Raw genomic sequence first — 12,538 nt, 5'->3', positions numbered from 1 at the left:
ATTATAAGTTCCGTGAACTTCAAACACATTGAACACTTCCGGTGGGTACACTCCTTATATATAAAATATATCTCAGTACAAATGGTTGGGAAATAAACGAAGAGACAAGCCAGAGAGAGGAGCGGGGGCAGGCCACCAGTGGCAGCCCCTGGAGGGAAGACGGCAGGGACTGCAGGAACAGAACCCGGGGGAACAGGTCACAGTGGAGCTGCACTCCACGTTTTATAGAATATAAACTTTTATTAGGTAATAGATTATCTTTGTTGCTGACCCTGATACTTTTACATTTCTTGACGTTTTTCAAACAAAACTCACAGTGTCAATCTTGCTCCATTGCCATCAAAACACCTGGGTCCACAGTTAAGTAAGGACTAGAATGACAGTACAATTTGGTTCAAACAGGGTGGCATTTAAAGGTAGGCAATAATTCTCAACAAATCGTCAGTCATTCGTTATTCAAAAACAAACCAAAAAAAAATCTGAGGAAGTCTTTCTGTTAGCTGGCATGGCAGGGGAAACCACAGCCTGCTGGTGCCCTCTGGTGGTCATATGGCAGGACTGCATGGGATTACTAAAACTTGATTTAAGTCCGCAGTTCCCAAGCTAGCTCGTCAAGTTTGTTAAAACACACAGTCGGGCCCCAAGTTTCTGCGTCGAAAGGTCTGAAGTAGGGCCTGAGAGCGAGCTTTTATAATAAGTTCCCAGGTGCCGCTGCCGCCGCTGCTGTTCCCAGGCCACACTGAGAATCAGTGGGTTCGGTTGCTTGGTCTCTGTCATACTAGACAGCAGGCTAGAAAATTAAAAGAAGCATTTTTCTGCCTCTCAACACTAGTTTAGGCCTAACTTTTGTATTGATTTTTGATCTTCCAAATTTTTGCAATGGGTTTATAATTTATTTATTTTAGCAAAACAAAAAGACCCAAAGCCCATCATTCTTAGAGAACTGTTACCACAGTGTCCTTCCAAGAGGCAGGCACAGACCACTTTGTGAAGACAGATGGGGCACTTCAGAGCGTAGGCCCTTTCTTTCCTTTTTAGTAACCTTCTGTCAACAGCCCTGTTCTTGTAAAGTCCCCACTGGGAGGACGAGGGTTGGACCCACACCCTGCGGGGCCAGCTCCCCAAACGCAGGAGGAGCCCCTCTTCCTCCAGGCAGCCGCCTCTCTCCTCTTGCCCCCAGACCCTTGCTCTGGGGTCCTTCCCCTGCTTCCAGGAAAGCTTGGGGGCTGGGCCCAGCCCCACCCTGCTGTGTACTGGCTGCCGGTCAGGTCTGGGCTGCAGATGTGACAAGGCAGCCCCCCTGGTTCTGCAGAGAGGAGAACTCAGAAACATCGGGGACCAGGGGAACTCAGAAACATCGGGGACCAGGGGAACTCAGAAACATCGGGGACCAGGGGAAGACAGGCTGTGGGGGTGGGCTGGGCTCTCAGAACCAGCATCGCCTAGGCCACGGGGACTTCCCTTGCATCAACTCTCTGACTGTCGCTAAGGGGCAGCCAGCTTCTCGCAGACATGCTAGAACCATGAACTCGGTGGTTCCCACACCTCTCTCCTTCCAACCTTATCATCAGAGAGGGGCTGCAGGATAGGGGGGCACTACAAAGAAAAAAAACCCAAGGATGGACCCAGTTGGCCTAGCTGGGGTCTAGGACTCACCTCAGGCCAGTTAACTCTGACCAGAGTTCAGGGATCTTGTGATGGGCATGCCACCCATGGGGACCACTGCACTTGATCCGCTTGGGGCAGATTAATCCGCCCTCCCAAAGGGGGCTGGGCAGACAAAGTGTCCTAGCAGCTGGGTGGGGGCTGGGACAGAATTCCCCAGGCTCCCAGGGGTTGGAGCTTGAACCCAGTCCCAAGGCAGTCCCCATGCAGGGGCCTGGGCTCCCCCTCTGGCTGGACCTCCAGTCCCCCGTGGCCAACATAAGCCATCTGGGCTCTACACGTGGCTGCCCGGCCCCTTCCTGCAGCAGGTGGGGGTGCCGGAGAAGGGGCAGTGCCTATTGTTTGAGGCTCCACCCCACCTGACCAGAACAGAACGGCCCCTAGAGATGAGGAAACCACCCAGGATTACCTGGTGGGCCCAGTGCAATCACTGGGGATCTTAAAATCAGAATGGGAGGCAGAAGAGTAAGTCGGAGAGAGACAGGGCCACAGGAGAAAGGTACAGAGACGCAGCGCTGCTGGTGTGAGGATGGAGGAAGGAGAACAGGCGCAGCTCCTAGGGGCCAGGAAAGTCAAGGACACGACTCTCCCCAGAGCCTCCACTTTGAGTTGAGCCCAGCGAGGCCCGCGTTGGACTTATCCCCTTCAGAACTGTAAGATAAATTTGTGCAGTTTAAAGCCACTAAGTTCTGCTCACTTGTTAGCAGAAAAGAAACCAGTCCTCCATGACAGTCTCGGTGCTCGAAAGAGAACATGTTAGAGTTGCCATCGAATTTTTAGATTTTTTTTTTTGTAACAGTCTTCGTGAGAAGTACTTCACGTATCCTTCAATTCACCGTTGAAAGTGTACAAGTCACCATACACTTAAGGGGTTGTCTTACAGCCTCTGGAAACGGTCTTTACCTGTTAACCTCTGAAATAGCCATTACTGACAAACTCCAAATACATCTCCAGAGGCTATTATATGAAATATTTTCTGCATCTTATCAGTGGCTATTAAATAAATGGCTGATCCCAGATAGCTCCTCCATGTCCAGTTGTGTTTCCTAATTCAGAAGTTCAATGTCAGCTGCAAGGAAGTGAACTTGTCATTAGCTTAGCAGCTGGCCGCGGAAGCCCTCTTGGGAGAGAAGCTGTCTTTGCATAGAAATGCACCTTGATGTGCTGGGGGAAAGGTGACATTTGAAAATGGAGAAGGTGACAAGCATCCTGTCATCAGAGCTGGCTAACTGTCTGAGACAGGTGGTGGTGGTGGGGTGCTTTGCTCCAGAAAAGGGGAGAAGAAAGAGAAACAGAGAAGCTTGGGTGGGGGCGGTCAGGACTGGCAGGGTGGTGAGAGCCAGATCTAAAAATCAGTGTGAGGCTACTGGGGCTGAGATGTAAATCCTCCTCCCTCGTGGGGGGGGGGGGGTTGGAGATCAGGAAAGGCCTGTGTTGCTCACTTTGACACCACCCCCCACCCCCCCCACCCCCCACCCCACCCCCCGCTTCCGGAGCAGGGGCGGCACTCAGCAGGGACCCAGGAAGAAGCAGGCCCCACAGGCGGGGCAGAAATCTCACTGAGGACCCCTCAGAACCTCCTGGGGTGTGGAAGGGTCCCAAGCTGAGCTTTTATCAGGCCCAATGACCAAGGCACAGCCCCCACCCGACACACCCGACAAGCTCATGTGGGCTTGCACGCAGGTGGGGAGACTTCTAGAACATCCGAGAGGCTCGCACTGCTTTTTGCCTGTCTTGAGCCAATAACTCTAGTCCATTAAAAAAAAAAAATGCAATGCTTTGCCCTGGCCAGATGGATCGGTTCCCTGCCTAGGGCATCATTCCCATACGCAAAACTTGCCAGTTCAATCCCTGGTCAGGGCACATCCAGAAACTGATCAATGTTTCTGTCTGTCTGTCTTTCTCCCTTCCTCTGTCTGAATAAACAAACAACAAAAAGGACATAATGCTTTAAATCCCCAAGGAACCGTGTCCCCTCAGCTCCCTGTCCTGTCCCAGTTCAGTGGACAGACATTGGGGTCCCCACTCCTGCCCCATGCGTTCCTGTCTGCATAATCCCTGGGACTCTCAAGTGTTGGGGCGTGACCCGGGGTGACCACGCTGGGAGCCGGGACAGGGCAGGGGCGCCGAGGCACAGCCTGCTGTCCGGGTGACGCAGAGGCAGGACCTCCTCCGGAGGTGGGCTCCTCCCCACCCGCCAGGCCTCTGTGACCACACCCAGGACGCTCAGTCGAAGTCATTCCAAGGCCATTTCCCAGCAGTTTTCTTTTTATTTATTTATTTATTTATTTTTATTTTTTACTTTTTTTCTGAAGCTGGAAACGGGGAGAGACAGTCAGACAGACTCCCGGAAACGGGGAGAGACAGTCAGACAGACTCCCGCATGCGCCCGATGGGGATCCACCCGGCACGCCCACCAGGGGCGAGGCTCTGCCCAGCAGGGGGCGATGCTCTGCCCCTCCGGGGCGGCGCTCTGCCGCGACCGGAGCCATCCCCAGCGCCCGGGCCATCTTTGCTCCAATGGAGCCTTGGCTGCGGGAGGGGAAGAGAGAGACAGAGAGGAAGGAGGGGGGGGGTAGAGAAGCAAATGGGTGCTTCTCCTATGTGCCCTGGCCGGGAATCGAACCCGGGTCCCCCGCACGCCAGGCCGACGCTCTACCGCTGAGCCAACCGGCCAGGGCCTCCCAGCAGTTTTCCAAAAACTAAGGTCCTCTGTCTCTTTCGAGGACTCTCCGAGGGGCTGGTCAGATTTTTTTTCTTCTAACCTTCGAAACAGGAGGGTCCGATTACCTCTCGTTTGCTCAGGCCATTGTCTCATTCCTTTCTCCAAAATCAGAGTCCTCTGGCCTGGTCCCTCTCTGTCGCCATGCAAACTCTCCTAAGGTGGGCGGGGCAGCCCTGAAGGAGACCTAGGTGGCTTTCTGGAACCTTCTTAAGACGAGAAACGAAATATAAACTTACCCTCTAAGGGCAACCTGACATTCCTATCACTGTAAGTTTAATTTTCTGGCAAAGATAGTGCTTATCTTTGTGTACTTAAAACTGCAAATGTGTGCTTATTAAATTATCTGCCACCATGTGGATGATTTAAAACATTGGCAGCGCAGTCATCTATTTTATACTTAAACTAGCACAAACATTGTCTCATCATGTGTCAAAAATGAATTTAGAATCTGAGCTCCAAACAGAGATGTGTGCCTGGCTCGCTCATCTCTGAATTCCCACCGTCGAGAAAGGGCCTGTTGCATAGCAGGCACTCAATACATAGCCGTTGAAGAAGAGGGCTAACCAATTAATAACAATTTCACACATTTTAAAGATACAGGCAAAAATCTTTGGCACTGTAACTCAGAGCTTCCTTGCAATGCGAAAGAAGTAATGTAGCGCAGTCATTCTTCACATTCTTTTTAAGACATTTAATCTATCAACTGTGTCTTCCCTTAAATGAATTTAATGTTTTATTAAGAAACGAGATTGGAGAACTTGCGGCATTAAATTTATCTTCTCTGAAATGAGAGCATAATATATGAGCATTAATCATTCTAAAGCTTCTGAACAGATGAAAATTCACTGGAGAAAAAGCCAACCTTTTTGGCTCGAAGAAAGCTATGGTGTAATCCACGCTCAGAAAACGCAAGTTAACCGCAGTGTGACCACCTGCTATCTCTGGGACCTGCAGAAAGGAACTTCACTGAGCCTAGGACTCCTCGTTTGTAAATTCAATATAATAACGCCTTGCCCTCCTGGCTTCTCGGCTATGTAAGATCGCATAAAATCACACGAGAGCATTTTGAAAACCACTACTCAAAACTCAGCCTTTCTACAGACTATGAGAGGATGTCTGGTTCTGCACACCAAAAATGGATATCTCAATTTTTTAAAGTCATTCAGGCTTGACCAGGTGGTGGTGCAGTGGATAGAGCATCAGCCTGGGATCCTGAGGACTCAGGTTCGAAACCCCAAGGTCAGCAGCTTGAGCACAGGCTCATCAGGCTTGAGTGTGGGATCATAGTCGTGACCCCATGGTCATTGGCTTAGCCCAAAGGTCTCTGGCTTGAGCAAGGGGTCTCTCGCTCTGCTGGAGCTCCCCGGTCAAAGCACATATGAGAATGCTCATTGATTAATGAGCAACTAAGGTGCCGCAACGAAAAACGGATGCTTCTCATCTCTCTCCCTTCCTGTTTGTCCCTGTCTGTCTTTCTCTCTCGTACACAAAAAAGAAAAGTCAATCAGACTGTTAAAAATAGTCAATAGCTAAACAGTCATTATGATTTATATTTCTTTTGAACCCCATTCTTATGTTTATTGGCCATTTAGGGTTGTTCCTAAATGAAAGAACTGTCCCCTACCCATTAATTTGAGAGGGAGAGGTGAGGAAGGGAGAGAAAAAGCATCAAGTTGTCCCACTTAGTTGTGCACTCATTGGTTGCTGCTCCCGTGTTCCCTGACCAGGAATCAAACCTGCAACGTCAGTGTGCCTGGGCGATGGATGCTTTGTCCACTGAGCCACCCAGTCAGGGCCTGAAAGGGCTGTTCTTATTCTTTACCTATTTTCCTCTTGGGCATTTGCCTACTAATTGATCTTTCGGTAGCTTTTTGCCTATTTAGCATATTTACATCCCTTGTCTGTTATGTACGTTACAATTAGTTTCCCCAGATGTTTTTATATGCCAGATGAACATTTTAGATTTCTAAGTAGGTCAAGTTTATCAATCTTTTATTTTATATGTATATTGTCTTTTGTTTAATGCTTAAAGAGAACTCTCCAAGATAATTTTTTTTTTTTGAGAGAGAGAGAGACAGGAACGGAGAGAGATGAGAAGGATCAACTCCCAGTGACAGCACTCTTATTTAATTATTCATTGATTGCTTCTCATTCGTACCATGACCAGGGGCTCCAGCCGAACCAGTGACCCTTTGTTCAAGACAGTGACCTTTGGTTCAAGCCAGCTACCTTTGGGCTCAAGCCAGCAACCGTGGGTTCATGTCTATGATCCCATGCTCAAGTCAGCAACCCTGTGCTTAATCTGGTGAGTCTACGCTCAAGCTGGATGAGCCTGCATTCAAGCTGGCGACCTCAGGGTTTCGAACCTGGGTCCTCAGCATCCCAGGTCAACATTCTATCCACTGTACTACCACCTGGTCAGGTAGATTATAAAACATTTTAATTTATATTTTTCTTCTTTGATAGATTAATTTTATATTTAACCCATCTGGCATTTATTTCAGCATGAGATAATTAGCCTCATTTCCCCCCAATGATGAGCCACTTGTCCCAAAGCCATTGATTGTCTAATCTGTACTTTCCGGACTGATCTCATTTGCCACTTTTTTCATCTACCAAATTCCCACTCAAACTTGGAGTCAGAGCTGGACTCTGAAAAAAACAAATGAGACTACACCAAACTAAAAAGTTTTTGCACAGCAAAGGAAACCATCAACAAAATGAAAAAGCACCCAGTTAGTAGGAGAACATATTTGCCGATACATCTGGTAAGGGTTTCATACGCTTTGTGCACAAGGAACTTATAAAACTCAACACCAAAAAACAAACAATCCAATTAAGAAATGGGAAAAGGACCTGAATAGACATTTCTCCAGAGAAGACAGATAGATGGCCAAAAGACACATAAAAAGATGCTCAAGGTCACTAGTCATCAGAGAACTGCAAATTAAAACCACAATGAGGTATCACCTCACACCTGTCAGAATGGCTATCATCAATATATATCAGATCTGGACTCTGTTCTATTCCATTGATCAGTCCGTTTATTCTTATGTTGCCATGACACTAGTTTGATTACTATAGGTGCAAAAAATTATTTTACTATCTGAGAGGGTGTGACTCTCACAGACATCAAACTGAGTGAAGGAAACTGGACACAAAAGAACATTCTGTAAGATTTCACTCAGATGAAATTCTAGAACAGGTGGAACTAGTCTGGAGTGACAGGAAACAGATCAGTGGTTGTGTGGGTCAGGTCCAGTGTTGGGAGGAGGGGAAGGGGAAAGGTTGACTGTAAAGGGACTTTGGGGGAACTTCCAGAAAGATGGAAATGTTCTATGTGTTTGGTGTTGACCCAGTTGGTGGTTACAAGAGTGCACACATTTGTTAAAACTTCAGCCTTGGCTGGGTACCTCTGTTGGTGAGAGCATTGTCCTAATACACCAAGGTTGTCAGTTTGATCCTCAATCAGGGCACACACAAGAATCAACCAATGAATGCATAAATAACTGGAACAACAAATCAAAGTTTCTCTCTCTCTCTCCCTTCTTCTTTCCAAAATCAATAAATAAAATATTTTTTAAAAACAAAAACAAAAAAAATCCCTTCAAAATGTACATTTAAGACTTATTAATTATATTGTATATAAATTATACCTCAATTTAAAATATCTGATAAGTCAGGTCTCCTCCTTAATTCATGGCCGTTTTCAGAAATTGTTTTACTATATTTATAAAATGATTCTTGCAGATGAATTTTAAATGTTTTATAAACATTTTTAAAGTACCTCAGGTTCTTGATAAAAATTATGTTAGCTTCTTTATTAATTTGGGGTAGAACCGACACTTTTATACTAGATTTTCCCTCCACAAAGAGGATGTGACTCTTCATTTATACAAGTCTTCTTTGGTAAAAGTGTTGTCATTTTGGTAAGTTTATTACGTGTGCCATGTGTGTGCCACATACATTTCTTATGAAATAATTTTAGGATATATTTTATAAATGCTTGCCATTGTTAAAGGAGTCTTTAAAGAATATTTTCTAACTAATTTCTGATATATAAAAAGATGACTTCTGTTCCCTTCGGATCTGTCCCCACCGCTTTAGTTGGTTATTGTTTTCATCCTCTGTTAAGCTGATTTTATTTTTTAGGTGGATAATCATATCTGGAAATTATCACGGTCTTTTATTTTCCCAGGTATATCCTGACTTACTTTTCCTTACCTAATTTCATCGTCTGAAACATCCAGAGCTTTTGAACAGTTGCAGTGAGAATGAGCATTTCTGTCTTGTTGTTTATTGGATGAGGCTGTCTCTGTTTTTCTTGACGAAACACAGTGTTTGCTGTTGGTTCCTGGTATAAGGAGTTACCCTCCTGTTTTGGGGGATTCTGAGCATTTGGGTCAGTAATGGACATTGAATGATAGTAGTGTCTGTCTTTCAGCATTGGCCACGGTCAATGGCTTTTGATGCTGGCTTCACATTACAATCACCTAGAACAGGGGTCCCCAAACGTTTTACACAGGGGGCCAGTTCACTGTCCCTCAGACCATTGGAGGGCCGGACTGTAAAAAAAACTATGAACAAATCCCCATGCACACTGCACATATCTTATTTTAAAGTAAAAAACAAAACGGGAACAAATACAATATTTAAAATAAAGAACAAGTAATTTGAATCAACAAACTGACCAGTATTTCAATGGGAACTATGCTCCTCTCACTGACCACCAATGAAAGAGGTGCCCCTTCCAGAAGTGCTGCGAGGGCCGGATAAATGGCCTCAGGGGACCGCGGGCCGTAGTTTGGGGACCCCTGACCTAGAATCTTTTTAAAAATACAATTGCCTGGGTGCCCTGTCATCTAGATTCTGATTTAATTGGTCTGGAGTGGAGCATAGGCATCAGCATTCTTTAAAACTCTCCTGGTCATTATAACATCCACCCAGGATTAAGAACTCTTATGTTAGAGCAGCAATTCTAAACCTTTTTACCTCGTGGAACACATAAACTAATTACTAAAATTCTGCAGCACACCAAAAAATAGATATATTTTGCCAACCTGACAAAAAGAAAAAAAGAAGAGGTATAATTTTGATTCATTCACATGAGACAGCTATTGTTTTGTTACTGTTGTCATTTTTTTATTTGACCACCTAAGGGAAAAGAGATCAGTGCCCCTGACTCAATAGTCAGGAATCGCATGTTCTAAAAATTCCTGTGGCGCGGGCTGAAAGTCGCTGAGCTGGAGCTTTGCCCCTGGACCTTTACGGGGGCATAGGGATCGCCTGGGGGTCTGGCTGACACGCAGACTGCGATACAGGGCGTCTGGAGTGGGCGGGGCTTGAGAGCCCGCTCTTCTGAACCAGCAGCGGGGTCCTCAGCCTGCTGCCTCTCCTCAACCAGGTGCTCCTTAGAAACGTGCGCGCTGCGTCCATCCCACACCCGCGGAGTTAGCGTTTCCAGGTGAGTCTTCCACACGTTCAAGTTTGAGAAGAACTGAGGATAATTGTGTATCAAGTTTTTTGTTTTCTTACTTTTAGTCTACTAAATGGGATAAATTATTACACTAAATTTCCCAAGGTTTTTTAAACTTGCACTCCTATAATGAAACTGTGGCTTACTACAGAGATGAATCAAATCTGCTGATATGTTATTTAGGACTTTTATACCAATATTCAGAAGTAAGATTGATCCATGTAACTTTTTAGGCTGATGTGCTTAGGTTTCAGTATCAGGAGCTGCCTCGGGGGTTATTTCTCCGTGTTCACTCCTAATTATGTGGACTTTTCTTTGTAGAACTAGCCCGAAGGTGTCATAATGTATTGATCGTTTCAAGGAATGAAATTTTTTTCTTTTTATTATATGTTGATTTCCTGTGTATCCTAAAGCCTATTGGGGGGGGGGGGACTAATATACTGAACCTTTTTTTTTTTTTTTACCACTTGACACTGTTTTAAATACTGTCATGCTAGGAAGCATTTTAGCACCTTTTACCCAGAGATTTTGGTAAGTCCACTGAGCATCCTAAAACTCCCCTCTCCTTTATCTTCCTCACTCCCTCCAGGCTGCTGGGAGCACGTCATTGAGAGATGTGACATCACTTTGAACAGGTTTCCGGTGTGCCCCTCAGTGGCTGGCAGCTGCTTGCTATAGGTCTGTGGGCCTCCGGTCTGTCAGGCCCCAAGCACATCTGCCCTGGTAAATGTCTTTACTACATGCTGAGAGGTCCTGCCCAGGAGCCTGGGAGCCTGGACCGGCCCAGCCAAGAACACTCTGTTCATCTTCTCTGCCTTCATAATGAGACGCTGACTGCCTGCTAAAAGAGGCACCACTTATTTTGGCCCTGGCCGGTTGGCTCAGTGGTAGAGCGTCGGCCTGGCATGCAGAAGTCCCGGGTTCGATTCCCAGGCCAGGGCACACAGGAGAGGCGCCCATCTGCTTCTCCACCCCTTCCCCTCTCCTTCCTCTCTGTCTCTCTCTTCCCCTCCCGCAGAGAGGCTCCATTGGAGCAAGAGATGGCCCGGGCGCTGGGGATGGCTCCTTGGCCTCTGCCCCAGGCGTTGGAGTGGCTCTGGTCCCAACGGAATGACGCCCTGGAGGGGCAGAGCGTCGCCCCCTGGTGGGCGTGCCAGGTGGATCCCGGTCGGGCGCATGCGGGAGTCTGTCTGACTGTCTCTCCCCGTTTCCAGCTTCAGAAAAATACAAAAAAAAAAAAAAAAAAGAGGCACCACTTATTTTAAATCATACGAAGAGGAGGATTGCTTTAAAAAGAGCCCCAGCTGGGCCCTGGCCAGTTGGCTCAACGGTAGAGCATCGGCCTAGCGTGCGGAGGACCCGGGTTCGATTCCCGGCCAGGGCACACAGGAGAAGCGCCCATTTGCTTCTCCACCCCTCCACTGCGCTTTCCTCTCTGTCTCTCTCTTCCCCTCCTGCAGCCAAGGCTCCATTGGAGCAAAGATGGCCCAGGCACTGGGGATGGCTCCTTGGCCTCTGCCCCAGGTGCTAGAGTGGCTCTGGTCGCAACATGGCGACGCCCAGGATGGGCAGAGCATCGCCCCCTGGTGGGCAGAGCGTTGCCCCCTGGTGGGCGTGCCGGGTGGATCCCGGTCGGGCGCATGCGGGAGTCTGTCTGACTGTCTCTCCCCATTTCCAGCTTCAGAAAAATGAAAATAAATAAATAAATAAATAAATAAATAAATAAAATAAAATAAAAAATAAAAAGAGCCCCAGCTGGTTAAATTTAGGTTCCTGCAATAAGACGCTGCTCCCACACACTCTCTGGCTGTGGGCCCTGGAGGGCCGCGGGTTCTCCCAAGGGAACCAGGCCTGCGGCCTTGCAAGCTCTGGTGTCCCAGTAGCGGTTTTGGTGTTCTGAGTCAGGGCGTCAGGAACTGCGCTGACCTCAAGAGGCCTTCCTCTGTTATTCGAGGGATCCGCTTCTAGACTGCTCCCGCCAGCCAGGAAAAGTTTCATTCGGTAAAATGTGTTCAGAGAACCATTAGGCAGAGAACCAGTTGGCTACTTTCCTTTGGCATAACCAGGCAGGTCCTCTCTGTCCTTCCTTTGAATGTGTGACTTCTCGATGTCCCCCTGCCAGGGAGAGAAGGGCCTTCGAGAACTCAAGCTGCCACCAGGTGTCCAGTCGGGGCTTGGCCAGGCCTCCTCCGGCTGACTCAACTTTAGTTAACACACATGGCTGCGCACCCAGGCCCATCTGCTCACAGCCCAAGGCAGCCTGGCCTCTTGCCTTCGTCTTCATTGCTCCTTTGAGGGCTTTTTCCCAAGGCTTCCAACACCCTCCCCTCCGTTCCAAGGGTCACCTGGGTGGACGAACCAGGGAGAGTGCTCAGAGGAGGCGGGGTGGGGACAGGCCAGGCAGGTCTGCACTCAGATCTGGGTGAGGAGCAGGTAGAGCTGTACCACACACACCTCCTGACCTAGAGGCATGGCGGGGGCACCGGCCTGAGGGGGTGGGGTGGGAGAGGGACGTGGCATCGCTGGGCAATCTGCCGCTCAGACAACCTGTGCTCAGAGACAGGAGGGGTGGGTGGGACCGGGTTGCTGGTCTTCATGAAGTTGGGGGCTTAACTCGGTGGAGCAGAGCAGTCAGGTGTAGGAAGGTGCTAGTGGTTTGGATGCGGCTGGAA

The sequence above is a fragment of the Saccopteryx leptura genome, chromosome 7, assembly GCF_036850995.1.
Source record: "Saccopteryx leptura isolate mSacLep1 chromosome 7, mSacLep1_pri_phased_curated, whole genome shotgun sequence".
Taxonomy (NCBI): domain Eukaryota; kingdom Metazoa; phylum Chordata; class Mammalia; order Chiroptera; family Emballonuridae; genus Saccopteryx; species Saccopteryx leptura.
The sequence above is the reverse complement of the archived record's forward strand: the minus strand, read 5'-3'. Positions refer to the sequence as shown.